The following is a 27,892-nucleotide window of genomic DNA, read 5'->3' on the forward strand; positions in this document are numbered from 1 at the left end:
AGCATTGGATGAAAGAATCGATTTTTGTGTCTAAATGTTTAAACTGCACAAGGAAATAGATGAAATTGAACCAAATTCTGAAAACCGCATCAAAGAGCATTGCATGGCCAACATTTGGATCCGATTGGGACCAAAAAGAGGATAGTTTTACACCAGGATGGCCGAGTGGTTAAAGCGTTGGACTTAAGAACTAATGGATATGTATCCGCGTGGGTTCAAACCCCACTCCTGGTATAGGTTTTAGCCGGGGAGCTCTGCAAGCTAGGAATCGTAGAGCAACACAACAGATCCTGCTGCAGGTCTCTTTGCCAATAATTTTTTTCTCAATCTGAATCCTGCGACTGTGTGTTTATAGCATTCTTTTTATCCTAGGAGCAAATTGTTAATCATGATCCCTACCATGATCATATGTGCTTTACGCACATAACAATCTTCAAAACCTTGGATGAAAGAATCGATTTTTGTGTCTAAATGTTTAAACTGCACAAGGAAATAGATGAAATTGAACCAAATTCTGAAAACCGCATCAAAGAGCATTGCATGGCCAACATTTGTATCCGATTGGGAGCAAAAACAGGACAGTCTTCCACCAGGATGGCCGAGTGGTTAAGGCGTTGGACTTAAGATCCAATGGATATGTATCCGCGTGGGTTCAAACCCCACTCCTGGTATAGGTTTTAGCCGGGGAGCTCTGCAAGCTAGGAATCGTAGAGCAACACAACAGATCCTGCTGCAGGTCTCTTTGCCAATAATTTTTTTCTCAATCTGAATCCTGTGACTGTGTGTTTATTACATTCTTTTTATCCTAGGAGCAAATTGTTAATCATGATCCCTACCATGATCATATGTGCTTTACGCACATAACAATCTTCAAAACTTTGGATGAAAGAATCGATTTTTGTGTCTAAATGTTTAAACTGCACAAGGAAATAGATGAAATTGAACCAAATTCTGAAAACCGCATCAAAGAGCATTGTATGGCCAACATTTGCATCCGATTGGGAGCAAAAAAAGGATAGTTTTACACCGGGATGGCCGAGTGGTTAAGGCGTTGTACTTAAGATCCAATGGATATGTATCCGCGTGGGTTCAAACCCCACTCCTGGTATAGGTTTTAGCCGGGGAGCTCTGCAAGCTAGGAATCGTAGAGCAACACAAAAGATCCTGCTGCAGGTCTCTTTGCCAAAAATTTGTTTTCTCAATCTGAATCCTGTGACTGTGTGTTTTTAGTATTCTTTTTATCCTAGGAGCAAATTGTTAATCATGATCCCTACCATGATCATATGTGCTTTACGCACATAACAATCTTCAAAACCTTGGATGAAAGAATCGATTTTTGTGTCTAAATGTTTAAACTGCACAAGGAAATAGATGAAATTGAACCAAATTCTGAAAACCGCATCAAAGAGCATTGTATGGCCAACATTTGCATCCGATTGGGAGTAAAAACAGGATAGTTTTACACCAGGATGGCCGAGTGGTTAAGGCGTTGGACTTAAGATCCAATGGATATGTATCCGCGTGGGTTCAAACCCCACTCCTGGTATAGGTTTTACCCGGGGAGCTCTGCAAGCTAGGAATCGTAGAGCAACACAAAAGATCCTGCTGCAGGTCTCTTTGCCAATAATTTTTTTCTCAATCTGAATCCTGCGACTGTGTGTTTATAGCATTCTTTTTATCCTAGGAGCAAATTGTTAATCATGATCCCTACCATGATCATAGGTGCTTTACGCACATATCCAATCTACAAAACATTGGATGAAAGAATCGATTTTTGTGTCTAAATGTTTTAAACTGCACAAGGAAATAGATGAAATTGAACCAAATTCTGAAAACCGCATCAAAGAGCATTGTATGGCCAACATTTGCATCCGATTGGGAGCAAAAACAGGACAGTCTTCCACCAGGATGGCCGAGTGGTTAAGGCGTTGGACTTAAGATCCAATGGATATGTATCTGCGTGGGTTCAAACCCCACTCCTGGTATAGGTATTAGCCGGGGAGCTCTGCAAGCTAGGAATCGTAGAGCAACACAACAGATCCTGCTGCAGGTCTCTTTGCCAATAATTTTTTTCTCAATCTGAATCCTGTGACTGTGTGTTTATAGCATTCTTTTTATCCTAGGAGCAAATTGTTAATCATGATCCCTACCATGATCATATGTACTTTACGCACATAACAATCTTCAAAACTTTGGATGAAAGAATCGATTTTTGTGTCTAAATGTTTAAACTGCACAAGGAAATAGATGAAATTGAACCAAATTCTGAAAACCGCATCAAAGAGCATTGCATGGCCAACATTTGTATCCGATTGGGAGCCAAAGCAAGATAGTCTTTCACTAGGATGGCCAAGTTGTTAAGGCGTTAGACTTAAGATCCAATGGATATGTATCCGCGTGGGTTCAAACCCCACTCCTGGTATAGGTTTTAGCGTGGGAACTCTGCAAGCTAGGAATCGTAGAGCAACACAACAGATCCTGCTGCAGGTCTCTTTGCCAATAATTTTTTTCTCAATCTGAATCCTGTGACTGTGTGTTTATAGCATTCTTTTTATCCTAGGAGCAAATTGTTAATCATGATCCCTACCATGATCATATGTACTTTACGCACATAACAATCTTCAAAACTTTGGATGAAAGAATCGATTTTTGTGTCTAAATGTTTAAACTGCACAAGGAAATAGATGAAATTGAACCAAATTCTGAAAACCGCATCAAAGAGCATTGCATGGCCAACATTTGTATCCGATTGGGAGCCAAAGCAAGATAGTCTTTCACTAGGATGGCCAAGTTGTTAAGGCGTTGGACTTAAGATCCAATGGATATGTATCCGCGTGGGTTCAAACCCCACTCCTGGTATAGGTTTTAGCCGGGGAGCTCTGCAAGCTAGGAATCGTAGAGCAACACAAAAGATCCTGCTGCAGGTCTCTTTGCCAATAATTTTTTTCTCAATCTGAATCCTGCGACTGTGTGTTTATAGCATTCTTTTTATCCTAGGAGCAAATTGTTAATCATGATCCCTACCATGATCATAGGTGCTTTACGCACATATCCAATCTACAAAACATTGGATGAAAGAATCGATTTTTGTGTCTAAATGTTTTAAACTGCACAAGGAAATAGATGAAATTGAACCAAAATTCTGAAAACCGCATCAAAGAGCATTGTATGGCCAACATTTGCATCCGATTGGGAGCAAAAACAGGACAGTCTTCCACCAGGATGGCCGAGTGGTTAAGGCGTTGGACTTAAGATCCAATGGATATGTATCTGCGTGGGTTCAAACCCCACTCCTGGTATAGGTATTAGCCGGGGAGCTCTGCAAGCTAGGAATCGTAGAGCAACACAAAAGATCCTGCTGCAGGTCTCTTTGCCAATAATTTTTTTCTCAATCTGAATCCTGCGACTGTGTGTTTATAGCATTCTTTTTATCCTAGGAGCAAATTGTTAATCATGATCCCTACCATGATCATAGGTGCTTTACGCACATATCCAATCTACAAAACATTGGATGAAAGAATCGATTTTTGTGTCTAAATGTTTAAACTGCACAAGGAAATAGATGAAATTGAACCAAATTCTGAAAACCGCATCAAAGAGCATTGTATGGCCAACATTTGCATCCGATTGGGAGCAAAAACAGGACAGTCTTCCACCAGGATGGCCGAGTGGTTAAGGCGTTGGACTTAAGATCCAATGGATATGTATCCGCGTGGGTTCAAACCCCACTCCTGGTATAGGTTTTAGCCGGGGAGCTCTGCAAGCTAGGAATCGTAGAGCAACACAACAGATCCTGCTGCAGGTCTCTTTGCCAATAATTTTTTTCTCAATCTGAATCCTGTGACTGTGTGTTTATTACATTCTTTTTATCCTAGGAGCAAATTGTTAATCATGATCCCTACCATGATCATATGTGCTTTACGCACATTACAATCTTAAAACTTTGGATGAAAGAATCGATTTTTGTGTCTAAATGTTTAAACTGCACAAGGAAAAAGATGAAATTGAACCAAATTCTGAAAACCGCATCAAAGAGCATTGTATGGCCAACATTTGCATCCGATTGGGAGGAAAACAAGACAGTCTTTCACCAGGATGGCCGAGTTGTTAAGGCATTGGACTTAAGATCCAATGGATATGTAACCGCGTGGGTTCAAACCCCACTCCTGGTATAGGTTTTAGCCGGGGAGCTCTGCAAGCTAGGAATCGTAGAGCAACACAAAAGATCCTGCTGCAGGTTTCTTTGCCAATAATTTTTTTCTCAATCTGAATCCTGCGACTGTGTGTTTATAGCATTCTTTTTATCCTAGGAGCAAATTGTTAATCATGATCCCTACCATGATCATATGTGCTTTACGCACATAACAATCTTCAAAACTTTGGATGAAAGAATCGATTTTTGTGTCTAAATGTTTAAACTGCACAAGGAAATAGATGAAATTGAACCAAATTCTGAAAACCGCATCAAAGAGCATTGCATGGCCAACATTTGTATCCGATTGGGAGCAAAAACAGGACAGTCTTCCACCAGGATGGCCGAGTTGTTAAGGCGTTGGACTTAAGATCCAATGGATATGTAACCGCGTGGGTTCAAACCCCACTCCTGGTATAGGTTTTAGCCGGGGAGCTCTGCAAGCTAGGAATCGTAGAGCAACACAACAGATCCTGCTGCAGGTCTCTTTGCCAATAATTTTTTTCTCAATCTGAATCCTGTGACTGTGTGTTTATTACATTCTTTTTATCCTAGGAGCAAATTGTTAATCATGATCCCTACCATGATCATATGTGCTTTACGCACATAACAATCTTCAAAACTTTGGATGAAAGAATCGATTTTTGTGTCTAAATGTTTAAACTGCACAAGGAAATAGATGAAATTGAACCAAATTCTGAAAACCGCATCAAAGAGCATTGTATGGCCAACATTTGCATCCGATTGGGAGTAAAAACAGTATAGTTTTACACCAGGATGGCCGAGTGGTTAAGGCGTTGGACTTAAGATCCAATGGATATGTATCCGCGTGGGTTCAAACCCCACTCCTGGTATAGGTTTTACCCGGGGAGCTCTGCAAGCTAGGAATCGTAGAGCAACACAAAAGATCCTGCTGCAGGTCTCTTTGCCAATAATTTTTTTCTCAATCTGAATCCTGCGACTGTGTGTTTATAGCATTCTTTTTATCCTAGGAGCAAATTGTTAATCATGATCCCTACCATGATCATAGGTGCTTTACGCACATATCCAATCTACAAAACATTGGATGAAAGAATCGATTTTTGTGTCTAAATGTTTAAACTGCACAAGGAAATAGATGAAATTGAACCAAATTCTGAAAACCGCATCAAAGAGCATTGCATGGCCAACATTTGTATCCGATTGGGAGCTAAAGCAAAATAGTCTTTCACTAGGATGGCCAAGTTGTTAAGGCGTTGGACTTAAGATCCAATGGATATGTATCCGCGTGGGTTCAAACCCCACTCCTGGTATAGGTTTTAGCGTGGGAACTCTGCAAGCTAGGAATCGTAGAGCAACACAAAAGATCCTGCTGCAGGTCTCTTTGCCAATAATTTTTTTCTCAATCTGAATCCTGCGACTGTGTGTTTATAGCATTCTTTTTATCCTAGGAGCAAATTGTTAATCATGATCCCTACCATGATCATAGGTGCTTTACGCACATATCCAATCTACAAAACATTGGATGAAAGAATCGATTTTTGTGTCTAAATGTTTAAACTGCACAAGGAAATAGATGAAATTGAACCAAATTCTGAAAACCGCATCAAAGAGCATTGCATGGCCAACATTTGGATCCGATTGGGACCAAAAAGAGGATAGTTTTACACCAGGATGGCCGAGTGGTTAAAGCGTTGGACTTAAGAACTAATGGATATGTATCCGCGTGGGTTCAAACCCCACTCCTGGTATAGGTTTTAGCCGGGGCGCTCTGCAAGCTAGGAATCGTAGAGCAACACAACAGATCCTGCTGCAGGTCTCTTTGCCAATAATTTTTTTCTCAATCTGAATCCTGCGACTGTGTGTTTATAGCATTCTTTTTATCCTAGGAGCAAATTGTTAATCATGATCCCTACCATGATCATATGTGCTTTACGCACATAACAATCTTCAAAACCTTGGATGAAAGAATCGATTTTTGTGTCTAAATGTTTAAACTGCACAAGGAAATAGATGAAATTGAACCAAATTCTGAAAACCGCATCAAAGAGCATTGCATGGCCAACATTTGTATCCGATTGGGAGCAAAAACAGGACAGTCTTTCACCAGGATGGCCGAGTGGTTAAGGCGTTGGACTTAAGATCCAATGGATATGTATCCGCGTGGGTTCAAACCCCACTCCTGGTATAGGTTTTAGCCGGGGAGCTCTGCAAGCTAGGAATCGTAGAGCAACACAACAGATCCTGCTGCAGGTCTCTTTGCCAATAATTTTTTTCTCAATCTGAATCCTGTGACTGTGTGTTTATTACATTCTTTTTATCCTAGGAGCAAATTGTTAATCATGATCCCTACCATGATCATATGTGCTTTACGCACATAACAATCTTCAAAACTTTGGATGAAAGAATCGATTTTTGTGTCTAAATGTTTAAACTGCACAAGGAAATAGATGAAATTGAACCAAATTCTGAAAACCGCATCAAAGAGCATTGTATGGCCAACATTTGCATCCGATTGGGAGCAAAAAAAGGATAGTTTTACACCGGGATGGCCGAGTGGTTAAGGCGTTGTACTTAAGATCCAATGGATATGTATCCGCGTGGGTTCAAACCCCACTCCTGGTATAGGTTTTAGCCGGGGAGCTCTGCAAGCTAGGAATCGTAGAGCAACACAAAAGATCCTGCTGCAGGTCTCTTTGCCAAAAATTTGTTTTCTCAATCTGAATCCTGTGACTGTGTGTTTTTAGTATTCTTTTTATCCTAGGAGCAAATTGTTAATCATGATCCCTACCATGATCATATGTGCTTTACGCACATAACAATCTTCAAAACCTTGGATGAAAGAATCGATTTTTGTGTCTAAATGTTTAAACTGCACAAGGAAATAGATGAAATTGAACCAAATTCTGAAAACCGCATCAAAGAGCATTGTATGGCCAACATTTGCATCCGATTGGGAGTAAAAACAGGATAGTTTTACACCAGGATGGCCGAGTGGTTAAGGCGTTGGACTTAAGATCCAATGGATATGTATCCGCGTGGGTTCAAACCCCACTCCTGGTATAGGTTTTACCCGGGGAGCTCTGCAAGCTAGGAATCGTAGAGCAACACAAAAGATCCTGCTGCAGGTCTCTTTGCCAATAATTTTTTTCTCAATCTGAATCCTGCGACTGTGTGTTTATAGCATTCTTTTTATCCTAGGAGCAAATTGTTAATCATGATCCCTACCATGATCATAGGTGCTTTACGCACATATCCAATCTACAAAACATTGGATGAAAGAATCGATTTTTGTGTCTAAATGTTTTAAACTGCACAAGGAAATAGATGAAATTGAACCAAATTCTGAAAACCGCATCAAAGAGCATTGTATGGCCAACATTTGCATCCGATTGGGAGCAAAAACAGGACAGTCTTCCACCAGGATGGCCGAGTGGTTAAGGCGTTGGACTTAAAATCCAATGGATATGTATCTGCGTGGGTTCAAACCCCACTCCTGGTATAGGTATTAGCCGGGGAGCTCTGCAAGCTAGGAATCGTAGAGCAACACAACAGATCCTGCTGCAGGTCTCTTTGCCAATAATTTTTTTCTCAATCTGAATCCTGTGACTGTGTGTTTATAGCATTCTTTTTATCCTAGGAGCAAATTGTTAATCATGATCCCTACCATGATCATATGTACTTTACGCACATAACAATCTTCAAAACTTTGGATGAAAGAATCGATTTTTGTGTCTAAATGTTTAAACTGCACAAGGAAATAGATGAAATTGAACCAAATTCTGAAAACCGCATCAAAGAGCATTGCATGGCCAACATTTGTATCCGATTGGGAGCCAAAGCAAGATAGTCTTTCACTAGGATGGCCAAGTTGTTAAGGCGTTGGACTTAAGATCCAATGGATATGTATCCGCGTGGGTTCAAACCCCACTCCTGGTATAGGTTTTAGCCGGGGAGCTCTGCAAGCTAGGAATCGTAGAGCAACACAAAAGATCCTGCTGCAGGTCTCTTTGCCAATAATTTTTTTCTCAATCTGAATCCTGCGACTGTGTGTTTATAGCATTCTTTTTATCCTAGGAGCAAATTGTTAATCATGATCCCTACCATGATCATAGGTGCTTTACGCACATATCCAATCTACAAAACATTGGATGAAAGAATCGATTTTTGTGTCTAAATGTTTAAACTGCACAAGGAAATAGATGAAATTGAACCAAATTCTGAAAACCGCATCAAAGAGCATTGCATGGCCAACATTTGTATCCGATTGGGAGCCAAAACAAGATAGTCTTTCACTAGGATGGCCAAGTTGTTAAGGCGTTGGACTTAAGATCCAATGGATATGTATCCGCGTGGGTTCAAACACCACTCCTGGTATAGGTTTTAGCCGGGGAGCTCTGCAAGCTAGGAATCGTAGAGCATCACAAAAGATCCTGCTGCAGGTCTCTTTGCCAATAATTTTTTTCTCAATCTGAATCCTGCGACTGTGTGTTTATAGCATTCTTTTTATCCTAGGAGCAAATTGTTAATCATGATCCCTACCATGATCATAGGTGCTTTACGCACATATCCAATCTACAAAACATTGGATGAAAGAATCGATTTTTGTGTCTAAATGTTTCAACTGCACAAGGAAATAGATGAAATTGAACCAAATTCTGAAAACCGCATCAAAGAGCATTGTATGGCCAACATTTGTATCCGATTGGGTCCAAAAAGAGGATAGTTTTACACCAGGATGGCCGAGTGGTTAAAGCGTTGGACTTAAGAACTAATGGATATGTATCCGCGTGGGTTCAAACCCCACTCCGGGTATAGGTTTTAGCCGGGGAGCTCTGCAAGCTAGGAATCGTAGAGCAACACAAAAGATCCTGCTGCAGGTCTCTTTGCCAATAATTTTTTTCTCAATCTGAATCCTGTGACTGTGTGTTTATTACATTCTTTTTATCCTAGGAGCAAATTGTTAATCATGATCCCTACCATGATCATATGTGCTTTACGCACATTACAATCTTAAAACTTTGGATGAAAGAATTGATTTTTGTGTCTAAATGTTTAAACTGCACAAGGAAAAAGATGAAATTGAACCAAATTCTGATAACCGCATCAAAGAGCATTGCATGGCCAACATTTGTATCCGATTGGGAGCAAAAACAAGACAGTCTTTCACCAGGATGGCAGAGTTGTTAAGGCGTTGGACTTAAGATCCAATGGATATGTATCCGCGTGGGTTCAAACCCCACTCCTGGTATAGGTTTTAGCCGGGGAGCTCTGCAAGCTAGGAATCGTAGAGCAACACAACAGATCCTGCTGCAGGTCTCTTTGCCAATAATTTTTTTCTCAATCTGAATCCTGTGACTGTGTGTTTATAGCATTCTTTTTATCCTAGGAGCAAATTGTTAATCATGATCCCTACCATGATCATATGTGCTTTAAGCACATAACAATCTTCAAAACCTTGGATGAAAGAATCGATTTTTGTGTCTAAATGTTTAAACTGCACAAGGAAATAGATGAAATTGAACCAAATTCTGAAAACCGCATCAAAGAGCATTGCATGGCCAACATTTGTATACGATTGGGAGCAAAAATAAGGCAGTCTTCCACCAGGATGGCCGAGTGGTTAAGGCGTTGGACTTAAGATCCAATGGATATGTATCCGCGTTGGTTCAAACCCCACTCCTGGTATAGGTTTTAGCCGGGGAGCTCTGCAAGCTAGGAATCGTAGAGCAACACAAAAGATCCTGCTGCAGGTCTCTTTGCCAATAATTTTTTTCTCAATCTGAATCCTGCGACTGTGTGTTTATAGCATTCTTTTTATCCTAGGAGCAAATTGTTAATCATGATCCCTACCATGATCATAGGTGCTTTACGCACATATCCAATCTACAAAACATTGGATGAAAGAATCGATTTTTGTGTCTAAATGTTTAAACTGCACAAGGAAATAGATGAAATTGAACCAAATTCTGAAAACCGCATCAAAGAGCATTGCATGGCCAACATTTGTATCCGATTGGGAGCCAAAGCAAGATAGTCTTTCACTAGGATGGCCAAGTTGTTAAGGCAGTTGGACTTAAGATCCAATGGATATGTATCCGCGTGGGTTCAAACCCCACTCCTGGTATAGGTTTTAGCGTGGGAACTCTGCAAGCTAGGAATCGTAGAGCAACACAAAAGATCCTGCTGCAGGTCTCTTTGCCAATAATTTTTTTCTCAATCTGAATCCTGCGACTGTGTGTTTATAGCATTCTTTTTATCCTAGGAGCAAATTGTTAATCATGATCCCTACCATGATCATAGGTGCTTTACGCACATATCCAATCTACAAAACATTGGATGAAAGAATCGATTTTTGTGTCTAAATGTTTAAACTGCACAAGGAAATAGATGAAATTGAACCAAATTCTGAAAACCGCATCAAAGAGCATTGCATGGCCAACATTTGGATCCGATTGGGACCAAAAAGAGGATAGTTTTACACCAGGATGGCCGAGTGGTTAAAGCGTTGGACTTAAGAACTAATGGATATGTATCCGCGTGGGTTCAAACCCCACTCCGGGTATAGGTTTTAGCCGGGGAGCTCTGCAAGCTAGGAATCGTAGAGCAACACAAAAGATCCTGCTGCAGGTCTCTTTGCCAATAATTTTTTTCTCAATCTGAATCCTGCGACTGTGTGTTTATAGCATTCTTTTTATCCTAGGAGCAAATTGTTAATCATGATCCCTACCATGATCATAGGTGCTTTACGCACATATCCAATCTACAAAACATTGGATGAAAGAATCGATTTTTGTGTCTAAATGTTTAAACTGCACAAGGAAATAGATGAAATTGAACCAAATTCTGAAAACCGCATCAAAGAGCATTGTATGGCCAACATTTGCATCCGATTGGGAGCGAAAACAGGACAGTCTTCCACCAGGATGTCCGAGTGGTTAAGGTGTTGGACTTAAGATCCAATGGATATGTATCTGCGTGGGTTCAAACCCCACTCCTGGTATAGGTTTTAGCCGGGGAGCTCTGCAAGCTAGGAATCGTAGAGCAACACAACAGATCCTGCTGCAGGTCTCTTTGCCAATAATTTTTTTCTCAATCTGAATCCTGTGACTGTGTGTTTATAGCATTCTTTTTATCCTAGGAGCAAATTGTTAATCATGATCCCTACCATGATCATATGTACTTTACGCACATAACAATCTTCAAAACTTTGGATGAAAGAATCGATTTTTGTGTCTAAATGTTTAAACTGCACAAGGAAATAGATGAAATTGAACCAAATTCTGAAAACTGCATCAAAGAGCATTGCATGGCCAACATTTGTATCCGATTGGGAGCCAAAGCAAGATAGTCTTTCACTAGGATGGCCAAGTTGTTAAGGCGTTGGACTTAAGATCCAATGGATATGTATCCGCGTGGATTCAAACCCCACTCCGGGTATAGGTTTTAGCGTGGGAACTCTGCAAGCTAGGAATCGTAGAGCAACACAAAAGATCCTGCTGCAGGTCTCTTTGCCAATAATTTTTTTCTCAATCTGAATCCTGCGACTGTGTGTTTATAGCATTCTTTTTATCCTAGGAGCAAATTGTTAATCATGATCCCTACCATGATCATAGGTGCTTTACGCACATATCCAATCTACAAAACATTGGATGAAAGAATCGATTTTTGTGTCTAAATGTTTCAACTGCACAAGGAAATAGATGAAATTGAACCAAATTCTGAAAACCGCATCAAAGAGCATTGCATGGCCAACATTTGTATCCGATTGGGAGCAAAAACAGGATAGTTTTACACCAGGATGGCCGAGTGGTTAAAGCGTTGGACTTAAGAACTAATGGATATGTATCCGCGTGGGTTCAAACCCCACTCCGGGTATAGGTTTTAGCCGGGGAGCTCTGCAAGCTAGGAATCGTAGAGCAACACAAAAGATCCTGCTGCAGGTCTCTTTGCCAATAATTTTTTTCTCAATCTGAATCCTGTGACTGTGTGTTTATTACATTCTTTTTATCCTAGGAGCAAATTGTTAATCATGATCCCTACCATGATCATATGTGCTTTACGCACATTACAATTTTAAAACTTTGGATGAAAGAATTGATTTTTGTGTCTAAATGTTTAAACTGCACAAGGAAAAAGATGAAATTGAACCAAATTCTGATAACCGCATCAAAGAGCATTGCATGGCCAACATTTGTATACGATTGGGAGCAAAAATAAGACAGTCTTCCACCAGGATGGCCGAGTGGTTAAGGCGTTGGACTTAAGATCCAATGGATATGTATCCGCGTGGGTTCAAACCCCACTCCTGGTATAGGTTTTAGCCGGGGAGCTCTGCAAGCTAGGAATCGTAGAGCAACACAAAAGATCCTGCTGCAGGTCTCTTTGCCAATAATTTTTTTCTCAATCTGAATCCTGCGACTGTGTGTTTATAGCATTCTTTTTATCCTAGGAGCAAATTGTTAATCATGATCCCTACCATGATCATAGGTGCTTTACGCACATATCCAATCTACAAAACATTGGATGAAAGAATCGATTTTTGTGTCTAAATGTTTAAACTGCACAAGGAAATAGATGAAATTGAACCAAATTCTGAAAACCGCATCAAAGAGCATTGTATGGCCAACATTTGCATCCGATTGGGAGCAAAAACAGGACAGTTTTCCACCAGGATGGCCGAGTGGTTAAGGCGTTGGACTTAAGATCCAATGGATATGTATCCGCGTGGGTTCAAACCCCACTCCTGGTATAGGTTTTAGCCGGGGAGCTCTGCAAGCTAGGAATTGTAGAGCAACACAAAAGATCCTGCTGCAGGTCTCTTTGCCAATAATTTTTTTCTCAATCTGAATCCTGTGACTGTGTGTTTATTACATTCTTTTTATCCTAGGAGCAAATTGTTAATCATGATCCCTACCATGATCATATGTGCTTTACGCACATTACAATCTTAAAACTTTGGATGAAAGAATCGATTTTTGTGTCTAAATGTTTAAACTGCACAAGGAAAAAGATGAAATTGAACCAAATTCTGAAAACCGCATCAAAGAGCATTGCATGGCCAACATTTGTATCCGATTGGGAGCAAAAACAAGACAGTCTTTCACCAGGATGGCCGAGTTGTTAAGGCGTTGGACTTAAGATCCAATGGATATGTATCCGCGTGGGTTCAAACCCCACTCCTGGTATAGGTTTTAGCCGGGGAGCTCTGCAAGCTAGGAATCGTAGAGCAACACAAAAGATCCTGCTGCAGGTCTCTTTGCCAATAATTTTTTTCTCAATCTGAATCCTGCGACTGTGTGTTTATAGCATTCTTTTTATCCTAGGAGCAAATTGTTAATCATGATCCCTACCATGATCATATGTGCTTTACGCACATAACAATCTTCAAAACCTTGGATGAAAGAATCGATTTTTGTGTCTAAATGTTTAAACTGCACAAGGAAATAGATGAAATTGAACCAAATTCTGAAAACTGCATCAAAGAGCATTGCATGGCCAACATTTGTATCCGATTCGGAGCAAAAACAGGACAGTCTTCCACCAGGATGGCCGAGTGGTTAAGGCGTTGGACTTAAGATCCAATGGATATGTATCCGCGTGGGTTCAAACCCCACTCCTGGTATAGGTTTCAGCCGGGGAGCTCTGCAAGCTAGGAATCATAGAGCAACACAACAGGTCTCTTTGCCAATAATTTTTTTCTCAATCTGAATCCTGTGACTGTGTGTTTATTACATTCTTTTTATCCTAGGAGCAAATTGTTAATCATGATCCCTACCATGATCATATGTGCTTTACGCACATAACAATCTTCAAAACTTTGGATGAAAGAATCGATTTTTGTGTCTAAATGTTTAAACTGCACAAGGAAATAGATGAAATTGAACCAAATTCTGAAAACCGCATCAAAGAGCATTGTATGGCCAACATTTGCATCCGATTGGGAGCAAAGCGGGATAGTTTTACACCAGGATGGCCGAGTGGTTAAGGCGTTGGACTTAAGATCCAATGGATATGTATCCGCGTGGGTTCAAACCCCACTCCTGGTATAGGTTTTAGCCGGGGAGCTCTGCAAGCTAGGAATCGTAGAGCAACACAACAGATCCTGCTGCAGGTCTCTTTGCCAATAATTTTTTTCTCAATCTGAATCCTGTGACTGTGTGTTTATTACATTCTTTTTATCCTAGGAGCAAATTGTTAATCATGATCCCTACCATGATCATATGTGCTTTACGCACATTACAATCTTAAAACTTTGGATGAAAGAATCGATTTTTGTGTCTAAATGTTTAAACTGCACAAGGAAAAAGATGAAATTGAACCAAATTCTGAAAACCGCATCAAAGAGCATTGCATGGCCAACATTTGTATCCGATTGGGAGCAAAAACAAGACAGTCTTTCACCAGGATGGCCGAGTTGTTAAGGCGTTGGACTTAAGATCCAATGGATATGTATCCGCGTGGGTTCAAACCCCACTCCTGGTATAGGTTTCAGCCGGGGAGCTCTGCAAGCTAGGAATCATAGAGCAACACAACAGGTGTCTTTGCCAATAATTTTTTTCTCAATCTGAATCCTGTGACTGTGTGTTTATTACATTCTTTTTATCCTAGGAGCAAATTGTTAATCATGATCCCTACCATGATCATATGTGCTTTACGCACATAACAATCTTCAAAACTTTGGATGAAAGAATCGATTTTTGTGTCTAAATGTTTAAACTGCACAAGGAAATAGATGAAATTGAACCAAATTCTGAAAACCGCATCAAAGAGCATTGTATGGCCAACATTTGCATCCGATTGGGAGCAAAGCGGGATAGTTTTACACCAGGATGGCCGAGTGGTTAAGGCGTTGGACTTAAGATCCAATGGATATGTATCCGCGTGGGTTCAAACCCCACTCCTGGTATAGGTTTTAGCCGGGGAGCTCTGCAAGCTAGGAATCGTAGAGCAACACAAAAGATCCTGCTGCAGGTCTCTTTGCCAATAATTTTTTTCTCAATCTGAATCCTGCGACTGTGTGTTTATAGCATTCTTTTTATCCTAGGAGCAAATTGTTAATCATGATCCCTACCATGATCATAGGTGCTTTACGCACATATCCAATCTACAAAACATTGGATGAAAGAAACGATTTTTGTGTCTAAATGTTTAAACTGCACAAGGAAATAGATGAAATTGAACCAAATTCTGAAAACCGCATCAAAGAGCATTGTATGGCCAACATTTGCATCCGATTTGGAGCAAAAACAGGACAGTCTTCCACCAGGATGGCCGAGTGGTTAAGGCGTTGGACTTAAGATCCAATGGATATGTATCCGCGTGGGTTCAAACCCCACTCCTGGTATAGGTTTTAGCCGGGGAGCTCTGCAAGCTAGGAATCGTAGAGCAACACAACAGATCCTGCTGCAGGTCTCTTTGCCAATAATTTTTTTCTCAATCTGAATCCTGCGACTGTGTGTTTATAGCATTCTTTTTATCCTAGGAGCAAATTGTTAATCATGATCCCTACCATGATCATAGGTGCTTTACGCACATATCCAATCTACAAAACATTGGATGAAAGAATCGATTTTTGTGTCTAAATGTTTAAACTGCACAAGGAAATAGATGAAATTGAACCAAATTCTGAAAACCGCATCAAAGAGCATTGTATGGCCAACATTTGCATCCGATTGGGAGCAAAAACAGGACAGTCTTTCACCAGGATGGCCGAGTGGTTAAGGCGTTGGACTTAAGATCCAATGGATATGTATCTGCGTGGGTTCAAACCCCACTCCTGGTATAGGTTTTAGCCGGGGAGCTCTGCAAGCTAGGAATCGTAGAGCAACACAACAGATCCTGCTGCAGGTCTCTTTGCCAATAATTTTTTTCTCAATCTGAATCCTGTGACTGTGTGTTTATAGCATTCTTTTTATCCTAGGAGCAAATTGTTAATCATGATCCCTACCATGATCATATGTGCTTTACGCACATAACAATCTTCAAAACTTTGGATGAAAGAATCGATTTTTGTGTCTAAATGTTTAAACTGCACAAGGAAATAGATGAAATTGAACCAAATTCTGAAAACCGCATCAAAGAGCATTGCATGGCCAACATTTGTATCCGATTGGGAGCCAAAGCAAGATAGTCTTTCACTAGGATGGCCAAGTTGTTAAGGCGTTGGACTTAAGATCCAATGGATATGTATCCGCGTGGGTTCAAACCCCACTCCTCGTATAGGTTTTAGCGTGGGAACTCTGCAAGCTAGGAATCGTAGAGCAACACAAAAGATCCTGCTGCAGGTCTCTTTGCCAATAATTTTTTTCTCAATCTGAATCCTGCGACTGTGTGTTTATAGCATTCTTTTTATCCTAGGAGCAAATTGTTAATCATGATCCCTACCATGATCATAGGTGCTTTACGCACATATCCAATCTACAAAACATTGGATGAAAGAATCGATTTTTGTGTCTAAATGTTTAAACTGCACAAGGAAATAGATGAAATTGAACCAAATTCTGAAAACCGCATCAAAGAGCATTGCATGGCCAACATTTGGATCCGATTGGGACCAAAAAGAGGATAGTTTTACACCAGGATGGCCGAGTGGTTAAAGCATTGGACTTAAGAACTAATGGATATGTATCCGCGTGGGTTCAAACCCCACTCCAGGTATAGGTTTTAGCCGGGGAGCTCTGCAAGCTAGGAATCGTAGAGCAACACAAAAGATCCTGCTGCAGGTCTCTTTGCCAATAATTTTTTTCTCAATCTGAATCCTGCGACTGTGTGTTTATAGCATTCTTTTCATCCTAGGAGCAAATTGTTAATCATGATCCCTACCATGATCATAGGTGCTTTACGCACATATCCAATCTTCAAAACCTTGGATGAAAGAATCGATTTTTGTGTCTAAATGTTTAAACTGCACAAGGAAATAGATGAAATTGAACCAAATTCTGAAAACTGCATCAAAGAGCATTGCATGGCCAACATTTGTATCCGATTCGGAGCAAAAACAGGACAGTCTTCCACCAGGATGGCCGAGTGGTTAAGGCGTTGGACTTAACATCCAATGGATATGTATCCGCGTGGGTTCAAACCCCACTCCTGGTATAGGTTTCAGCCGGGGAGCTCTGCAAGCTAGGAATCGTAGAGCAACACAACAGGTCTCTTTGCCAATAATTTTTTTCTCAATCTGAATCCTGTGACTGTGTGTTTATTACATTCTTTTTATCCTAGGAGCAAATTGTTAATCATGATCCCTACCATGATCATATGTGCTTTACGCACATAACAATCTTCAAAACTTTGGATGAAAGAATCGATTTTTGTGTCTAAATGTTTAAACTGCACAAGGAAATAGATGAAATTGAACCAAATTCTGAAAACCGCATCAAAGAGCATTGTATGGCCAACATTTGCATCCGATTGGGAGCAAAGCGGGATAGTTTTACACCAGGATGGCCGAGTGGGTAAGGCGTTGGACTTAAGATCCAATGGATATGTATCTGCGTGGGTTCAAACCCCACTCCTGGTATAGGTTTTTAGCGGGGAGCTCTGCAAGCTAGGAATCGTAGAGCAACACAAAAGATCCTGCTGCAGGTCTCTTTGCCAATAATTTTTTTCTCAATCTGAATCCTGCGACTGTGTGTTTATAGCATTCTTTTTATCCTAGGAGCAAATTGTTAATCATGATCCCTACCATGATCATAGGTGCTTTACGCACATATCCAATCTACAAAACATTGGATGAAAGAAACGATTTTTGTGTCTAAATGTTTAAACTGCACAAGGAAAAAGATGAAATTGAACCAAATTCTGAAAACCGCATCAAAGAGCATTGCATGGCCAACATTTGTATCCGATTGGGAGCAAAAACAAGACAGTCTTTCACCAGGATGGCCGAGTTGTTAAGGCGTTGGACTTAAGATCCAATGGATATGTATCCGCGTGGGTTCAAACCCCACTCCTGGTATAGGTTTTAGCCGGGGAGCTCTGCAAGCTAGGAATTGTAGAGCAACACAAAAGATCCTGCTGCAGGTCTCTTTGCCAATAATTTTTTTCTCAATCTGAATCCTGTGACTGTGTGTTTATTACATTCTTTTTATCCTAGGAGCAAATTGTTAATCATGATCCCTACCATGATCATATGTGCTTTACGCACATAACAATCTTCAAAACCTTGGATGAAAGAATCGATTTTTGTGTCTAAATGTTTAAACTGCACAAGGAAATAGATGAAATTGAACCAAATTCTGAAAACCGCATCAAAGAGCATTGCATGGCCAACATTTGTATACGATTGGGATCAAAAATAAGACAGTCTTCCACCAGGATGGCCGAGTGGTTAAGGCGTTGGACTTAAGATCCAATGGATATGTATCCGCGTGGGTTCAAACCCCACTCCTGGTATAGGTTTTAGCCGGGGAGCTCTGCAAGCTAGGAATTGTAGAGCAACACAAAAGATCCTGCTGCAGGTCTCTTTGCCAATAATTTTTTTCTCAATCTGAATCCTGTGACTGTGTGTTTATTACATTCTTTTTATCCTAGGAGCAAATTGTTAATCATGATCCCTACCATGATCATATGTGCTTTACGCACATAACAATCTAAAACTTTGGATGAAAGAATCGATTTTTGTGTCTAAATGTTTAAACTGCACAAGGAAATAGATGAAATTGAACCAAATTCTGAAAACCGCATCAAAGAGCATTGTATGGCCAACATTTGCATCCGATTGAGAGCAAAGCGGGATAGTTTTACACCAGGATGGCCGAGTGGTTAAGGCGTTGGACTTAAGATCCAATGGATATGTATCCGCGTGGGTTCAAACCCCACTCCTGGTATAGGTTTTAGCCGGGGAGCTCTGCAAGCTAGGAATCGTAGAGCAACACAAAAGATCCTGCTGCAGGTCTCTTTGCCAATAATTTTTTTCTCAATCTGAATCCTGCGACTGTGTGTTTATAGCATTCTTTTTATCCTAGGAGCAAATTGTTAATCATGATCCCTACCATGATCATAGGTGCTTTACGCACATATCCAATCTACAAAACATTGGATGAAAGAAACGATTTTTGTGTCTAAATGTTTAAACTGCACAAGGAAATAGATGAAATTGAACCAAATTCTGAAAACCGCATCAAAGAGCATTGTATGGATAACATTTGCATCCGATTGGGAGCAAAAACAGGACAGTCTTCCTCCAGGATGGCCGAGTGGTTAAGGCGTTGGACTTAAGATCCAATGGATATGTATCCGCGTGGGTTCAAACCCCACTCCTGGTATAGGTTTTAGCCGGGGAGCTCTGCAAGCTAGGAATCGTAGAGCAACACAACAGATCCTGCTGCAGGTCTCTTTGCCAATAATTTTTTTCTCAATCTGAATCCTGCGACTGTGTGTTTATAGCATTCTTTTTATCCTAGGAGCAAATTGTTAATCATGATCCCTACCATGATCATAGGTGCTTTACGCACATATCCAATCTACAAAACATTGGATGAAAGAATCGATTTTTGTGTCTAAATGTTTAAACTGCACAAGGAAATAGATGAAATTGAACCAAATTCTGAAAACCGCATCAAAGAGCATTGTATGGCCAACATTTGCATCCGATTGGGAGCAAAAACAGGACAGTCTTTCACTAGGATGGCCAAGTTGTTAAGGCGTTGGACTTAAGATCCAATGGATATGTATCCGCGTGGGTTCAAACCCCACTCCTGGTATAGGTTTTAGCGTGGGAACTCTGCAAGCTATGAATCGTAGAGCAACACAAAAGATCCTGCTGCAGGTCTCTTTGCCAATAATTTGTTTTCTCAATCTGAATCCTGTGACTGTGTGTTTATAGCATTCTTTTTATCCTAGGAGCAAATTGTTAATCATGATCCCTACCATGATCACATGTGCTTTACGCACATAACAATCTTCAAAACTTTGGATGAAAGAATCGATTTTTGTGTCTAAATGTTTAAACTGCACAAGGAAATAGATGAAATTGAACCAAATTCTGAAAACCGCATCAAAGAGCATTGTATGGCCAACATTTGCATCCGATTGGGAGCAAAAAAAGGATAGTTTTACACCGGGATGGCCGAGTGGTTAAGGCGTTGTACTTAAGATCCAATGGATATGTATCCGCGTGGGTTCAAACCCCACTCCTGGTATAGGTTTTAGCCGGGGAGCTCTGCAAGCTAGGAATCGTAGAGCAACACAAAAGATCCTGCTGCAGGTCTCTTTGCCAAAAATTTGTTTTCTCAATCTGAATCCTGTGACTGTGTGTTTATAGCATTCTTTTTATCCTAGGAGCAAATTGTTAATCATGATCCCTACCATGATCATATGTGCTTTACGCACATAACAATCTTCAAAACCTTGGATGAAAGAATCGATTTTTGTGTCTAAATGTTTAAACTGCACAAGGAAATAGATGAAATTGAACCAAATTCTGAAAACCGCATCAAAGAGCATTGTATGGCCAACATTTGCATCCGATTGGGAGTAAAAACAGGATAGTTTTACACCAGGATGGCCGAGTGGTTAAGGCGTTGGACTTAAGATCCAATGGATATGTATCCGCGTGGGTTCAAACCCCACTCCTGGTATAGGTTTTACCCGGGGAGCTCTGCAAGCTAGGAATCGTAGAGCAACACAAAAGATGCTGCTGCAGGTCTCTTTGCCAAAAATTTGTTTCTCAATCTGAATCCTGCGACTGTGTGTTTATAGCATTCTTTTTATCCTAGGAGCAAATTGTTAATCATGATCCCTACCATGATCATAGGTGCTTTACGCACATATCCAATCTACAAAACATTGGATGAAAGAATCGATTTTTGTGTCTAAATGTTTTAAACTGCACAAGGAAATAGATGAAATTGAACCAAATTCTGAAAACCGCATCAAAGAGCATTGTATGGCCAACATTTGCATCCGATTGGGAGCAAAAACAGGACAGTCTTCCACCAGGATGGCCGAGTGGTTAAGGCGTTGGACTTAAGATCCAATGGATATGTATCTGCGTGGGTTCAAACCCCACTCCTGGTATAGGTATTAGCCGGGGAGCTCTGCAAGCTAGGAATCGTAGAGCAACACAACAGATCCTGCTGCAGGTCTCTTTGCCAATAATTTTTTTCTCAATCTGAATCCTGTGACTGTGTGTTTATAGCATTCTTTTTATCCTAGGAGCAAATTGTTAATCATGATCCCTACCATGATCATATGTACTTTACGCACATAACAATCTTCAAAACTTTGGATGAAAGAATCGATTTTTGTGTCTAAATGTTTAAACTGCACAAGGAAATAGATGAAATTGAACCAAATTCTGAAAACCGCATCAAAGAGCATTGCATGGCCAACATTTGTATCCGATTGGGAGCAAAAAAAGGATAGTTTTACACCGGGATGGCCGAGTGGTTAAGGCGTTGTACTTAAGATCCAATGGATATGTATCCGCGTGGGTTCAAACCCCACTCCTGGTATAGGTTTTAGCCGGGGAGCTCTGCAAGCTAGGAATCGTAGAGCAACACAAAAGATCCTGCTGCAGGTCTCTTTGCCAAAAATTTGTTTTCTCAATCTGAATCCTGTGACTGTGTGTTTATAGCATTCTTTTTATCCTAGGAGCAAATTGTTAATCATGATCCCTACCATGATCATATGTGCTTTACGCACATAACAATCTTCAAAACCTTGGATGAAAGAATCGATTTTTGTGTCTAAATGTTTAAACTGCACAAGGAAATAGATGAAATTGAACCAAATTCTGAAAACCGCATCAAAGAGCATTGTATGGCCAACATTTGCATCCGATTGGGAGTAAAAACAGGATAGTTTTACACCAGGATGGCCGAGTGGTTAAGGCGTTGGACTTAAGATCCAATGGATATGTATCCGCGTGGGTTCAAACCCCACTCCTGGTATAGGTTTTACCCGGGGAGCTCTGCAAGCTAGGAATCGTAGAGCAACACAAAAGATGCTGCTGCAGGTCTCTTTGCCAAAAATTTGTTTCTCAATCTGAATCCTGCGACTGTGTGTTTATAGCATTCTTTTTATCCTAGGAGCAAATTGTTAATCATGATCCCTACCATGATCATAGGTGCTTTACGCACATATCCAATCTACAAAACATTGGATGAAAGAATCGATTTTTGTGTCTAAATGTTTTAAACTGCACAAGGAAATAGATGAAATTGAACCAAATTCTGAAAACCGCATCAAAGAGCATTGTATGGCCAACATTTGCATCCGATTGGGAGCAAAAACAGGACAGTCTTCCAACAGGATGGCCGAGTGGTTAAGGCGTTGGACTTAAGATCCAATGGATATGTATCTGCGTGGGTTCAAACCCCACTCCTGGTATAGGTATTAGCCGGGGAGCTCTGCAAGCTAGGAATCGTAGAGCAACACAACAGATCCTGCTGCAGGTCTCTTTGCCAATAATTTTTTTCTCAATCTGAATCCTGTGACTGTGTGTTTATAGCATTCTTTTTATCCTAGGAGCAAATTGTTAATCATGATCCCTACCATGATCATATGTACTTTACGCACATAACAATCTTCAAAACTTTGGATGAAAGAATCGATTTTTGTGTCTAAATGTTTAAACTGCACAAGGAAATAGATGAAATTGAACCAAATTCTGAAAACCGCATCAAAGAGCATTGCATGGCCAACATTTGTATCCGATTGGGAGCCAAAGCAAGATAGTCTTTCACTAGGATGGCCAAGTTGTTAAGGCGTTGGACTTAAGATCCAATGGATATGTATCCGCGTGGGTTCAAACCCCACTCCTGGTATAGGTTTTAGCCGGGGAGCTCTGCAAGCTAGGAATCGTAGAGCAACACAAAAGATCCTGCTGCAGGTCTCTTTGCCAATAATTTTTTTCTCAATCTGAATCCTGCGACTGTGTGTTTATAGCATTCTTTTTATCCTAGGAGCAAATTGTTAATCATGATCCCTACCATGATCATAGGTGCTTTACGCACATATCCAATCTACAAAACATTGGATGAAAGAATCGATTTTTGTGTCTAAATGTTTAAACTGCACAAGGAAATAGATGAAATTGAACCAAATTCTGAAAACCGCATCAAAGAGCATTGCATGGCCAACATTTGTATCCGATTGGGAGCCAAAACAAGATAGTCTTTCACTAGGATGGCCAAGTTGTTAAGGCGTTGGACTTAAGATCCAATGGATATGTATCCGCGTGGGTTCAAACCCCACTCCTGGTATAGGTTTTAGCCGGGGAGCTCTGCAAGCTAGGAATCGTAGAGCAACACAAAAGATCCTGCTGCAGGTCTCTTTGCCAATAATTTTTTTCTCAATCTGAATCCTGCGACTGTGTGTTTATAGCATTCTTTTTATCCTAGGAGCAAATTGTTAATCATGATCCCTACCATGATCATAGGTGCTTTACGCACATATCCAATCTACAAAACATTGGATGAAAGAATCGATTTTTGTGTCTAAATGTTTCAACTGCACAAGGAAATAGATGAAATTGAACCAAATTCTGAAAACCGCATCAAAGAGCATTGTATGGCCAACATTTGTATCCGATTGGGTCCAAAAAGAGGATAGTTTTACACCAGGATGGCCGAGTGGTTAAAGCGTTGGACTTAAGAACTAATGGATATGTATCCGCGTGGGTTCAAACCCCACTCCGGGTATAGGTTTTAGCCGGGGAGCTCTGCAAGCTATGAATCTTAGAGCAACACAAAAGATCCTGCTGCAGGTCTCTTTGCCAATAATTTTTTTCTCAATCTGAATCCTGTGACTGTGTGTTTATTACATTCTTTTTATCCTAGGAGCAAATTGTTAATCATGATCCCTACCATGATCATATGTGCTTTACGCACATTACAATCTTAAAACTTTGGATGAAAGAATTGATTTTTGTGTCTAAATGTTTAAACTGCACAAGGAAAAAGATGAAATTGAACCAAATTCTGATAACCGCATCAAAGAGCATTGCATGGCCAACATTTGTATCCGATTGGGAGCAAAAACAAGACAGTCTTTCACCAGGACGGCAGAGTTGTTAAGGCGTTGGACTTAAGATCCAATGGATATGTATCCGCGTGGGTTCAAACCCCACTCCTGGTATAGGTTTTAGCCGGGGAGCTCTGCAAGCTAGGAATCGTAGAGCAACACAACAGATCCTGCTGCAGGTCTCTTTGCCAATAATTTTTTTCTCAATCTGAATCCTGTGACTGTGTGTTTATTACATTCTTTTTATCCTAGGAGCAAATTGTTAATCATGATCCCTACCATGATCATATGTGCTTTAAGCACATAACAATCTTCAAAACCTTGGATGAAAGAATCGATTTTTGTGTCTAAATGTTTAAACTGCACAAGGAAATAGATGAAATTGAACCAAATTCTGAAAACCGCATCAAAGAGCATTGCATGGCCAACATTTGTATACGATTGGGAGCAAAAATAAGGCAGTCTTCCACCAGGATGGCCGAGTGGTTAAGGCGTTGGACTTAAGATCCAATGGATATGTATCCGCGTGGGTTCAAACCCCACTCCTGGTATAGGTTTTAGCCGGGGAGCTCTGCAAGCTAGGAATCGTAGAGCAACACAAAAGATCCTGCTGCAGGTCTCTTTGCCAATAATTTTTTTCTCAATCTGAATCCTGCGACTGTGTTTTTATAGCATTCTTTTTATCCTAGGAGCAAATTGTTAATCATGATCCCTACCATGATCATAGGTGCTTTACGCACATATCCAATCTACAAAACATTGGATGAAAGAAACGATTTTTGTGTCTAAATGTTTAAACTGCACAAGGAAATAGATGAAATTGAACCAAATTCTGAAAACCGCATCAAAGAGCATTGTATGGCCAACATTTGCATCCGATTGGGAGCAAAAACAGGACAGTCTTCCACCAGGATGGCCGAGTGGTTAAGGCGTTGGACTTAAGATCCAATGGATATGTATCCGCGTGGGTTCAAACCCCACTCCTGGTATAGGTTTTAGCCGGGGAGCTCTGCAAGCTAGGAATCGTAGAGCAACACAACAGATCCTGCTGCAGGTCTCTTTGGCAATAATTTTTTTCTCAATCTGAATCCTGTGACTGTGTGTTTATTACATTCTTTTTATCCTAGGAGCAAATTGTTAATCATGATCCCTACCATGATCATATGTGCTTTACGCACATTACAATCTTGAAACTTTGGATGAAAGAATCGATTTTTGTGTCTAAATGTTTAAACTGCACAAGGAAATAGATGAAATTGAACCAAATTCTGAAAACCGCATCAAAGAGCATTGCATGGCCAACATTTGTATCCGATTGGGAGCCAAAGCAAGATAGTCTTTCACTAGGATGGCCAAGTTGTTAAGGCGTTGGACTTAAGATCCAATGGATATGTATCCGTGTGGGTTCAAACCCCACTCCTGGTATAGGTTTTAGCGTGGGAACTCTGCAAGCTAGGAATCGTAGAGCAACACAAAAGATCCTGCTGCAGGTCTCTTTGCCAATAATTTTTTTCTCAATCTGAATCCTGTGACTGTGTGTTTATAGCATTCTTTTTATCCTAGGAGCAAATTGTTAATCATGATCCCTACCATGATCATAGGTGCTTTACGCACATATCCAATCTACAAAACATTGGATGAAAGAATCGATTTTTGTGTCTAAATGTTTAAACTGCACAAGGAAATAGATGAAATTGAACCAAATTCTGAAAACCGCATCAAAGAGCATTGCATGGCCAACATTTGGATCCGATTGGGACCAAAAAGAGGATAGTTTTACACCAGGATGGCCGAGTGGTTAAAGCGTTGGACTTAAGAACTAATGGATATGTATCCGCGTGGGTTCAAACCCCACTCCGGGTATAGGTTTTAGCCGGGGAGCTCTGCAAGCTAGGAATCGTAGAGCAACACAAAAGATCCTGCTGCAGGTCTCTTTGCCAATAATTTTTTTCTCAATCTGAATCCTGCGACTGTGTGTTTATAGCATTCTTTTTATCCTAGGAGCAAATTGTTAATCATGATCCCTACCATGATCATAGGTGCTTTACGCACATATCCAATCTACAAAACATTGGATGAAAGAATCGATTTTTGTGTCTAAATGTTTAAACTGCACAAGGAAATAGATGAAATTGAACCAAATTCTGAAAACCGCATCAAAGAGCATTGTATGGCCAACATTTGCATCCGATTGGGAGCAAAAACAGGACAGTCTTCCACCAGGATGGCCGAGTGGTTAAGGTGTTGGACTTAAGATCCAATGGATATGTATCTGCGTGGGTTCAAACCCCACTCCTGGTATAGGTTTTAGCCGGGGAGCTCTGCAAGCTAGGAATCGTAGAGCAACACAACAGATCCTGCTGCAGGTCTCTTTGCCAATAATTTTTTTCTCAATCTGAATCCTGCGACTGTGTGTTTATAGCATTCTTTTTATCCTAGGAGCAAATTGTTAATCATGATCCCTACCATGATCATATGTGCTTTACGCACATATCCAATCTACAAAACATTGGATGAAAGAATCGATTTTTGTGTCTAAATGTTTCAACTGCACAAGGAAATAGATGAAATTGAACCAAATTCTGAAAACCGCATCAAAGAGCATTGTATGGCCAACATTTGTATCCGATTGGGACCAAAAAGAGGATAGTTTTACACCAGGATGGCCGAGTGGTTAAAGCGTTGGACTTAAGAACTAATGGATATGTATCCGCGTGGGTTCAAACCCCACTCCGGGTATAGGTTTTAGCCGGGGAGCTCTGCAAGCTAGGAATCGTAGAGCAACACAAAAGATCCTGCTGCAGGTCTCTTTGCCAATAATTTTTTTCTCAATCTGAATCCTGTGACTGTGTGTTTATTACATTCTTTTTATCCTAGGAGCAAATTGTTAATCATGATCCCTACCATGATCATATGTGCTTTACGCACATTACAATTTTAAAACTTTGGATGAAAGAATTGATTTTTGTGTCTAAATGTTTAAACTACACAAGGAAAAAGATGAAATTGAACCAAATTCTGATAACCGCATCAAAGAGCATTGCATGGCCAACATTTGTATACGATTGGGAGCAAAAATAAGACAGTCTTCCACCAGGATGGCCGAGTGGTTAAGGCGTTGGACTTAAGATCCAATGGATATGTATCCGCGTGGGTTCAAACCCCACTCCTGGTATAGGTTTTAGCCGGGGAGCTCTGCAAGCTAGGAATCGTAGAGCAACACAAAAGATCCTGCTGCAGGTCTCTTTGCCAATAATTTTTTTCTCAATCTGAATCCTGCGACTGTGTGTTTATAGCATTCTTTTTATCCTAGGAGCAAATTGTTAATCATGATCCCTACCATGATCATAGGTGCTTTACGCACATATCCAATCTACAAAACATTGGATGAAAGAATCGATTTTTGTGTCTAAATGTTTAAACTGCACAAGGAAATAGATGAAATTGAACCAAATTCTGAAAACCGCATCAAAGAGCATTGTATGGCCAACATTTGCATCCGATTGGGAGCAAAAACAGGACAGTTTTCCACCAGGATGGCCGAGTGGTTAAGGCGTTGGACTTAAGATCCAATGGATATGTATCCGCGTGGGTTCAAACCCCACTCCTGGTATAGGTTTTAGCCGGGGAGCTCTGCAAGCTAGGAATTGTAGAGCAACACAAAAGATCCTGCTGCAGGTCTCTTTGCCAATAATTTTTTTCTCAATCTGAATCCTGTGACTGTGTGTTTATTACATTCTTTTTATCCTA

At 40.5% G+C, this 27,892-nt stretch overlaps 38 non-coding genes across 38 annotated transcripts; all 38 read left to right on the plus strand.

Moving 5' to 3' along the window:
* Positions 1–588: 588 nt before the first annotated feature.
* Positions 589–671, plus strand: TRNAL-UAA (transfer RNA leucine (anticodon UAA)). Its single transcript has one exon. It is a non-coding gene; the product is annotated as a tRNA-Leu (tRNA).
* Positions 672–1,025: 354 nt separating this feature from the next.
* TRNAL-UAA (transfer RNA leucine (anticodon UAA)) lies at positions 1,026–1,108 on the plus strand. The gene has a single exon. It is a non-coding gene; the product is annotated as a tRNA-Leu (tRNA).
* A 355-nt stretch (positions 1,109–1,463) lies between these two features.
* On the plus strand, positions 1,464–1,546 carry TRNAL-UAA (transfer RNA leucine (anticodon UAA)). Its single transcript has one exon. It is a non-coding gene; the product is annotated as a tRNA-Leu (tRNA).
* A 356-nt stretch (positions 1,547–1,902) lies between these two features.
* TRNAL-UAA (transfer RNA leucine (anticodon UAA)) lies at positions 1,903–1,985 on the plus strand. The gene has a single exon. It is a non-coding gene; the product is annotated as a tRNA-Leu (tRNA).
* Positions 1,986–3,216: 1,231 nt separating this feature from the next.
* Positions 3,217–3,299, plus strand: TRNAL-UAA (transfer RNA leucine (anticodon UAA)). Its single transcript has one exon. It is a non-coding gene; the product is annotated as a tRNA-Leu (tRNA).
* A 355-nt stretch (positions 3,300–3,654) lies between these two features.
* Positions 3,655–3,737, plus strand: TRNAL-UAA (transfer RNA leucine (anticodon UAA)). The gene has a single exon. It is a non-coding gene; the product is annotated as a tRNA-Leu (tRNA).
* Positions 3,738–4,526: 789 nt separating this feature from the next.
* On the plus strand, positions 4,527–4,609 carry TRNAL-UAA (transfer RNA leucine (anticodon UAA)). Its single transcript has one exon. It is a non-coding gene; the product is annotated as a tRNA-Leu (tRNA).
* Positions 4,610–4,963: 354 nt separating this feature from the next.
* TRNAL-UAA (transfer RNA leucine (anticodon UAA)) lies at positions 4,964–5,046 on the plus strand. The gene has a single exon. It is a non-coding gene; the product is annotated as a tRNA-Leu (tRNA).
* A 1,230-nt stretch (positions 5,047–6,276) lies between these two features.
* TRNAL-UAA (transfer RNA leucine (anticodon UAA)) lies at positions 6,277–6,359 on the plus strand. The gene has a single exon. It is a non-coding gene; the product is annotated as a tRNA-Leu (tRNA).
* A 354-nt stretch (positions 6,360–6,713) lies between these two features.
* TRNAL-UAA (transfer RNA leucine (anticodon UAA)) lies at positions 6,714–6,796 on the plus strand. The gene has a single exon. It is a non-coding gene; the product is annotated as a tRNA-Leu (tRNA).
* Positions 6,797–7,151: 355 nt separating this feature from the next.
* Positions 7,152–7,234, plus strand: TRNAL-UAA (transfer RNA leucine (anticodon UAA)). Its single transcript has one exon. It is a non-coding gene; the product is annotated as a tRNA-Leu (tRNA).
* Positions 7,235–7,590: 356 nt separating this feature from the next.
* TRNAL-UAA (transfer RNA leucine (anticodon UAA)) lies at positions 7,591–7,673 on the plus strand. The gene has a single exon. It is a non-coding gene; the product is annotated as a tRNA-Leu (tRNA).
* A 2,103-nt stretch (positions 7,674–9,776) lies between these two features.
* On the plus strand, positions 9,777–9,859 carry TRNAL-UAA (transfer RNA leucine (anticodon UAA)). Its single transcript has one exon. It is a non-coding gene; the product is annotated as a tRNA-Leu (tRNA).
* Positions 9,860–12,402: 2,543 nt separating this feature from the next.
* On the plus strand, positions 12,403–12,485 carry TRNAL-UAA (transfer RNA leucine (anticodon UAA)). The gene has a single exon. It is a non-coding gene; the product is annotated as a tRNA-Leu (tRNA).
* A 355-nt stretch (positions 12,486–12,840) lies between these two features.
* Positions 12,841–12,923, plus strand: TRNAL-UAA (transfer RNA leucine (anticodon UAA)). Its single transcript has one exon. It is a non-coding gene; the product is annotated as a tRNA-Leu (tRNA).
* A 353-nt stretch (positions 12,924–13,276) lies between these two features.
* TRNAL-UAA (transfer RNA leucine (anticodon UAA)) lies at positions 13,277–13,359 on the plus strand. Its single transcript has one exon. It is a non-coding gene; the product is annotated as a tRNA-Leu (tRNA).
* Positions 13,360–13,713: 354 nt separating this feature from the next.
* Positions 13,714–13,796, plus strand: TRNAL-UAA (transfer RNA leucine (anticodon UAA)). Its single transcript has one exon. It is a non-coding gene; the product is annotated as a tRNA-Leu (tRNA).
* Positions 13,797–14,137: 341 nt separating this feature from the next.
* TRNAL-UAA (transfer RNA leucine (anticodon UAA)) lies at positions 14,138–14,220 on the plus strand. The gene has a single exon. It is a non-coding gene; the product is annotated as a tRNA-Leu (tRNA).
* A 353-nt stretch (positions 14,221–14,573) lies between these two features.
* On the plus strand, positions 14,574–14,656 carry TRNAL-UAA (transfer RNA leucine (anticodon UAA)). The gene has a single exon. It is a non-coding gene; the product is annotated as a tRNA-Leu (tRNA).
* A 341-nt stretch (positions 14,657–14,997) lies between these two features.
* TRNAL-UAA (transfer RNA leucine (anticodon UAA)) lies at positions 14,998–15,080 on the plus strand. The gene has a single exon. It is a non-coding gene; the product is annotated as a tRNA-Leu (tRNA).
* Positions 15,081–15,435: 355 nt separating this feature from the next.
* Positions 15,436–15,518, plus strand: TRNAL-UAA (transfer RNA leucine (anticodon UAA)). Its single transcript has one exon. It is a non-coding gene; the product is annotated as a tRNA-Leu (tRNA).
* A 355-nt stretch (positions 15,519–15,873) lies between these two features.
* Positions 15,874–15,956, plus strand: TRNAL-UAA (transfer RNA leucine (anticodon UAA)). Its single transcript has one exon. It is a non-coding gene; the product is annotated as a tRNA-Leu (tRNA).
* A 1,230-nt stretch (positions 15,957–17,186) lies between these two features.
* Positions 17,187–17,269, plus strand: TRNAL-UAA (transfer RNA leucine (anticodon UAA)). The gene has a single exon. It is a non-coding gene; the product is annotated as a tRNA-Leu (tRNA).
* A 341-nt stretch (positions 17,270–17,610) lies between these two features.
* On the plus strand, positions 17,611–17,693 carry TRNAL-UAA (transfer RNA leucine (anticodon UAA)). Its single transcript has one exon. It is a non-coding gene; the product is annotated as a tRNA-Leu (tRNA).
* Positions 17,694–18,048: 355 nt separating this feature from the next.
* On the plus strand, positions 18,049–18,131 carry TRNAL-UAA (transfer RNA leucine (anticodon UAA)). Its single transcript has one exon. It is a non-coding gene; the product is annotated as a tRNA-Leu (tRNA).
* Positions 18,132–18,485: 354 nt separating this feature from the next.
* TRNAL-UAA (transfer RNA leucine (anticodon UAA)) lies at positions 18,486–18,568 on the plus strand. Its single transcript has one exon. It is a non-coding gene; the product is annotated as a tRNA-Leu (tRNA).
* A 351-nt stretch (positions 18,569–18,919) lies between these two features.
* Positions 18,920–19,002, plus strand: TRNAL-UAA (transfer RNA leucine (anticodon UAA)). Its single transcript has one exon. It is a non-coding gene; the product is annotated as a tRNA-Leu (tRNA).
* Positions 19,003–19,357: 355 nt separating this feature from the next.
* On the plus strand, positions 19,358–19,440 carry TRNAL-UAA (transfer RNA leucine (anticodon UAA)). Its single transcript has one exon. It is a non-coding gene; the product is annotated as a tRNA-Leu (tRNA).
* A 793-nt stretch (positions 19,441–20,233) lies between these two features.
* Positions 20,234–20,316, plus strand: TRNAL-UAA (transfer RNA leucine (anticodon UAA)). Its single transcript has one exon. It is a non-coding gene; the product is annotated as a tRNA-Leu (tRNA).
* Positions 20,317–20,671: 355 nt separating this feature from the next.
* Positions 20,672–20,754, plus strand: TRNAL-UAA (transfer RNA leucine (anticodon UAA)). Its single transcript has one exon. It is a non-coding gene; the product is annotated as a tRNA-Leu (tRNA).
* Positions 20,755–21,110: 356 nt separating this feature from the next.
* On the plus strand, positions 21,111–21,193 carry TRNAL-UAA (transfer RNA leucine (anticodon UAA)). Its single transcript has one exon. It is a non-coding gene; the product is annotated as a tRNA-Leu (tRNA).
* Positions 21,194–21,547: 354 nt separating this feature from the next.
* Positions 21,548–21,630, plus strand: TRNAL-UAA (transfer RNA leucine (anticodon UAA)). The gene has a single exon. It is a non-coding gene; the product is annotated as a tRNA-Leu (tRNA).
* Positions 21,631–21,985: 355 nt separating this feature from the next.
* Positions 21,986–22,068, plus strand: TRNAL-UAA (transfer RNA leucine (anticodon UAA)). Its single transcript has one exon. It is a non-coding gene; the product is annotated as a tRNA-Leu (tRNA).
* A 2,542-nt stretch (positions 22,069–24,610) lies between these two features.
* Positions 24,611–24,693, plus strand: TRNAL-UAA (transfer RNA leucine (anticodon UAA)). Its single transcript has one exon. It is a non-coding gene; the product is annotated as a tRNA-Leu (tRNA).
* Positions 24,694–25,048: 355 nt separating this feature from the next.
* On the plus strand, positions 25,049–25,131 carry TRNAL-UAA (transfer RNA leucine (anticodon UAA)). The gene has a single exon. It is a non-coding gene; the product is annotated as a tRNA-Leu (tRNA).
* Positions 25,132–26,360: 1,229 nt separating this feature from the next.
* On the plus strand, positions 26,361–26,443 carry TRNAL-UAA (transfer RNA leucine (anticodon UAA)). The gene has a single exon. It is a non-coding gene; the product is annotated as a tRNA-Leu (tRNA).
* Positions 26,444–27,234: 791 nt separating this feature from the next.
* On the plus strand, positions 27,235–27,317 carry TRNAL-UAA (transfer RNA leucine (anticodon UAA)). The gene has a single exon. It is a non-coding gene; the product is annotated as a tRNA-Leu (tRNA).
* Positions 27,318–27,672: 355 nt separating this feature from the next.
* On the plus strand, positions 27,673–27,755 carry TRNAL-UAA (transfer RNA leucine (anticodon UAA)). The gene has a single exon. It is a non-coding gene; the product is annotated as a tRNA-Leu (tRNA).
* The last annotated feature ends 137 nt before the right edge of the window (positions 27,756–27,892 follow it).

This window comes from Eleutherodactylus coqui, chromosome 3 (assembly GCF_035609145.1).
Source record: "Eleutherodactylus coqui strain aEleCoq1 chromosome 3, aEleCoq1.hap1, whole genome shotgun sequence".
NCBI lineage: Eukaryota > Metazoa > Chordata > Amphibia > Anura > Eleutherodactylidae > Eleutherodactylus > Eleutherodactylus coqui.